Source organism: Saccopteryx leptura, chromosome 10 (genome assembly GCF_036850995.1).
Source record: "Saccopteryx leptura isolate mSacLep1 chromosome 10, mSacLep1_pri_phased_curated, whole genome shotgun sequence".
NCBI classification, from domain to species: domain Eukaryota; kingdom Metazoa; phylum Chordata; class Mammalia; order Chiroptera; family Emballonuridae; genus Saccopteryx; species Saccopteryx leptura.
In genome coordinates this window covers 48,265,588-48,271,095 of record NC_089512.1, presented here as the reverse complement: position 1 = coordinate 48,271,095, position 5,508 = coordinate 48,265,588, and the positions used below count along the sequence as shown (strand labels likewise).

General features: G+C 36.1%; 1 pseudogene; it reads right to left on the bottom strand.

Moving 5' to 3' along the window:
- Nucleotides 1–3,940: 3,940 nt before the first annotated feature.
- LOC136381847 (large ribosomal subunit protein eL18 pseudogene) lies at nt 3,941–4,535 on the bottom strand (annotated as a pseudogene).
- Between the last annotated feature and the right edge of the window lie 973 nt (nt 4,536–5,508).

Below are 5,508 nucleotides of genomic sequence, written 5' to 3'. Positions count from 1 at the left end.
TCATGCTGCACCCCCATGTTTAGTTTACAATAGCCAAGATCTGGAAACAGCCCAAGAGCCCATCAGTAGACAAGTGGATTAAAAAGCTGTGGTACATATACACAATGGGATGCTATGTAACTGTGAAAAAGAAGAAAATCTTACCCTTTGCGACAACATGGATGGACCTGGAGTCTATTATGCTAAGTGAAATAAGCCAGGCAGAGAAAGAAAAATATCATATGACCTCACTTATATGAGGAATCCAATGAACAATGTGAACTGAGGAGCAGAAGAGAGGCAGAGAAGGGGTTAAAGAGTCCAGAGGGAAAGTGGTCAGAGGGAAAGGGGATGAGAGGAGGGGATCAAAGAAAGGAAAGACATTAGGGAAAGTATATACACATAACACAGAGAGAGAGAGGGCAGGATAGTAAATCATGGAGGGGAGGGGGGAAGGTGGTGGGGGGAGGGTGCAAAGGGGTATCAAGGAGAACACGGGAGGGGGAGAAGAGAGTTATATTTGGGGGAATACTTGTAACTATGTAAACACAATGAATTAAAATAAAAATAAATAAAATACTTATTAGAATGCTATTGTATACTTTATGACATTCAATTATGAATAATTGGTATTACTAAATGCAAATCATTGATCACAGGGCCTACATAGTACTTTGACATAATTGAAATACTTTAAATATTTGCTGAATGAATGTTAGGCATGAAGTGATTTTTACAGGGCAACCATCCCCAAACTTAACGATGTATTAGACTCACCTGGATATTAGGGACAGAGATTTTAAATTCAGTAGGTCTACGTAGATAGAGTGTGATTGAGTTTCCACAACCATGCCCCTAATGTTTCTCCTGGGCAGCCAGATTTGGAAACTACTGTTTTGGGGTGGGGTGGGGGAAGTCTTAGGAGTTTGAACTTTTTATACTGAATTTTAAAAAGCCACTGTTAAGTTTCTACTTATGCTGCTATATCGTTGTAATAATCAGAATTTATATAGTGTTCTATTGTTTGCAAAGAACTTTTATTTAACTCTCATTTGACCTTCACAAAGTTCTGTGTTATACATGTTACAAATTAAGTCTAAATTAAACAGGGGGAAAAGCTGATATATATTGTATTCCTTCTAAGTACTGTGCTCAGTGATCTAATTTAAGTCATATCATTTAGTCTTTATAATAGCCCTCCATAAATTATTCTTGCCATACTGACAATAAATTGATGCTCAAAGATCTTGTTACTTGCCAAGACACTTAACTAATAGGTACCAAAATGGAATTTGAGGCAGGAAAAAGTAAAGTCATTGGGAGTTTGGACTCCAGAATCAATAGGGCTAAGTTCAATTCCTGGCTTTGTCAATTATGAGCTGTGTATACTTGAACAAAGTTACTTAATCTTTTCAATCTCAGTTTCCTCACCTGTAAATAGTTAATAATAATAATAATAATAATAATAATAATAATAGTACCTATCATACAAATGGATTTATTGTAATGATTCAGTAATCACACTGCCAGGCACCTGGTAAACCCTCAGAAATGTTAGCTATTATTGTTGTTGTTATTAGGTTGACTCCAAAGCCTGCGTTTCCTCCATCATGCCAATATCTCCATAAAGGAATGTGATACAGGAAAAAGAGTATACAGTGCTCATTGGTTCTTCATTGTTTATTTATTTATTTTTTCATTATTTATTAATTGTAGCTCTAAAGTCCTAAACTATAAAATTTTCTATTCAATAAGAATTTCATAATTATACTTTGCATATTGTTCCAAATTTACAATTAATAGGATCTGAGCCAACATGTTTAATGATTTGTTGAACTTGATTGTATGTAGGTTTTATGGTGACTGTCCTGCCCCATCCATGTTGCCACCAGCTGAATTCACATTATTCCTGCAAGCTTTTGGAAAGCTAGCGCTCAAGTCTTGTCCCTTTACAGTACCATGAAATTATAAAAGAATGTGACTACAATTTGTTTTGTACAGCAATTTTCTGTACACCCATCTATCTTAAACACATTTTGGGGGACAAGACCATGTCTAATTCAACTTTGTATTTCCTTAACATTTAGTAAAAAGTCATATTGCATTAAAACAATATAACTGTTGACTGAATGTTACTATAATCTGCTTTTAAAATTTTTTAAAAAAACTTTACTGAGGTATAATTTACACACAATGAAATCTATTCATTTTAAAAAGGTACACAGTTTGGTGAGTTCTGACAAATGTATATACCCACGTAACCTCTTCCTCAGAATATAGAACATTTCTGTCTGTCTAAAAAGTTCCCCTGTGCCTTTTTGCAGTCAAAGTCATTCACTCACCCCTGGGCAACCACTGATCTGATTTCTGTCACTAAAGATTAGTTTTACTTGTTTTAGCATTTCATTTAAATGGAATCAGAAAATGGGTACTCTTTTTGTGTCTGGCTTCTTTTTGTCAGCATAATATTTTTGAAATTCATCCATATATATACCAGTAATTCACTTCTTTCTGTTACTGAATGGTAGTCCATTAGATATCACATTGATTTATCCATTCATCTGTTGATGGACATGAATTGTTTACAGTTTTTGGCTGTTATAATAGAAGTGCCATAGACATCCAATGACAAGTCTTTGTGTGGAATATATATATTTTTATTTTTCTTAAGGAGTACTTAGGAGTGAAATTTCTGTGTCAGATGGTAAGAATACATTAACTTTATAGAAGACTGCCAAATAGTTTTTCAAAGTGGTTGAACTTGATTACACTCCCTCCAGCAATGTATAGCAGCAGTCCTGGGTGTTCCTATCTTTGTCAAAACTTGATAGTATGTCTTTTTAGTTTTAGCCATTCTATAGGTATATAAGTGGTATCTTATTGTGGTTTTAAGTTGCATTTTCCTACTGTAATGACCAATGATGTTAAGCATCTTTTCATGTGGTTATTGGTCATTTGTATACCCTCTTTTATGAAGTATCTATTTAAACCTTTTGTCCACTTAAAAATAATTTGTTTCTTTGTCTTTAAGATGTAAGGATTTGTTATCTGTATATTCTGGATACAAGTCTCTTTTCAGATATATATATATATATATATATATATATATATATATATATATATATATATTATGAATATTTATTTCTAGTCTTTGGTTGTCTTTTCATTTTCTTAGTGATATTCTTCGAAGAGCAGAAGATAATAATTTTGATGAAATCTAATTTATCTTCATTTTCCTTTTAGGATTAGTTATTTTTGAATCTTATATAAGATATCTTTGCATATCCTAAGGCTGTGAAGATTTTTCTCATAAGTTTTTTTTTCTGTACCTTATAATTTTTTATTTTACATATGGGCCTATGGTCCATTTTGAGCTAGCTTTTTGAGGTCACTTTTTCCCCCATTTATATATCCAGTTATTCTAGCATTATTTGTTGAAAAGACTATCCCCATTGAATTTCTTTGAAATTTTTGTTGAAAATCAATTCTCTCTGTCTTTCTCTGTCTCTCTCTCTTTTTTAAGTCTTCTGTTTTCTTGACATATAGGTCAATCCATATGCCAATATCATACTGTCTTGATTATTATAGCTATATACTATGTCTTAAAGTCAAGTAATATAATTTCAAATTTGTTGTGGCTAATCCATGTAATATTTAGATTTAGCTTGTCAACAAATTTTCTTTAGAAAGCCTATTGGGACTTTAGTTTGGATATGCTCAATCTATAGTTGAGAAAAATTGATTCTTTTTATTCATGAACATGGTTTCTCTTTTTATTTATCTTAGCCATATTAGTAGTTACCATACCAGTCTATAGATCTTGCACATATTTTGTCAAATTTTCCCTAAGTAATTTATGTTTAGGGATGTTATAAATGTGCTTTAAAATTTTATTTTCCAATTGTTCCTCTCTAGTATGTAGAAATACAAGTGATTATTTTTTTAAGCATCCAAAAATTTTTTAGTAACAACGTAGAATCTGAGGATAGTTTTTATAGCTGTGGCTGGCCCAATGGCCTCTCACATATGTGAACTTCTGGCTCTTGGAGTGTAGTTAAGGTTTGGTGTGGCTATGAGGGGTCCCTGGGATCTTGCACAACTGCCTGTACACCTCTCCATTCTTATGAGGACCAGAAAGCAGGAGGATGCCACAGCCCATAGTGGAATCCAGTGCTAGCTAGTGGAAGGTGAGAATCTCGCCCTCAACCTTGAGGATATGGTTCCAGGCACTGCTGTTCACACAAAGTGTACACACCTTAAGTTTGTGTACCTCCTGGACAGGCAGTTGATCAGTGATAGTCCCGACAACCACAGCAGTTTTGCCATCCTGGCCAGGAAGCTTCATCTTCTGGGTCATCCGGAAAAGGGACAGAGGCAGCCTGTTGGTAATTCATGAACAACCTAGGTTCTTCAGCACCACTTGGTTGAAGGTAGTGTTGGTTCTTCTGGCCAGAAACCTGTACAACTTGACCAGCAGTCTTAGGTAGATGTCTTGGCTCATAGACTTCATGCACCGAAACTTTTGGTCTTTTTTTGTGACAGATGTTGACTCCCATGATGGTATCTTCTGCTCCACCTGGTCCAGAAAGAGAGAACACAAGTAATTTTTGTATATTGATCTTTTAACCTGTGACCCTTCCAGTTCCACTTAGCAGTGTATGAGGGTTTTACTCTTCCCACATCCTTGACAACACTTGTTGTTAACTGTCTTTTTTATTATATTCACCCTAATGTATGAAGTGATATCTCATTGTATTTATTTTTCCTTTTAATGAGAGAGGCTGGGGGATATCTTTAATGATATCTCATTGTATTTATTTTTCTTTCAATGAGAGAGACAGGAATATTGAGCTGCTTCTGTATGTGCCCTGACTGAGGAATCAAACCAGCAACCTCTGTGTTCCAGAACGACATTCCAACCAACCGAGCTATCCAGTCAGGGCTTAATTTTTTTTATTGACTTTTTTCTTTTTTAAGAGAGACACAGAGAAGAAAGGAGAGAGAGGAGAGGGGAAAGGGAAATTTTCATTTGTTGTTCCACTCGGTTGTGCATTCTTTGGTTGCTTCCTATGTGTGCCCTGACTAGGGATCAAACCGGCAACCTTCTTGTTTCAGGAGGATGCTCTACTGGACTAACTGGCCATGGCCCTCATTGTGGTTTTACTTGCATTTCCATGATGATCAATGACTCTAAGTGCCTTTTCATGTCCTTATTGATCATTTTTATATCTTTTTTTTTTCAATGAGAGGAAGGGAGGCAGAGACAGACTCCCACATGTGCCCTGACTGGGATCCACCTGGTAAACCCACTAGGGGGTGATGCTTTGCCCATCTGGGGAGTTGGTCTGTTGCTCAGCAACTGAGATCTTCTTAGGGCCTGAGACGGAGGCCATGGAGCCATCAGAGAGAAGCAAGAGGGGGAGGGGTAGAGAAGCAGATGGGCACTTCTCCTGTGTGCCCTGACTGAGAGTCAAACCTGAGACATCCACACGCCAGGCCATTGCTCTACCACTGAGCCAACCTGCCAGG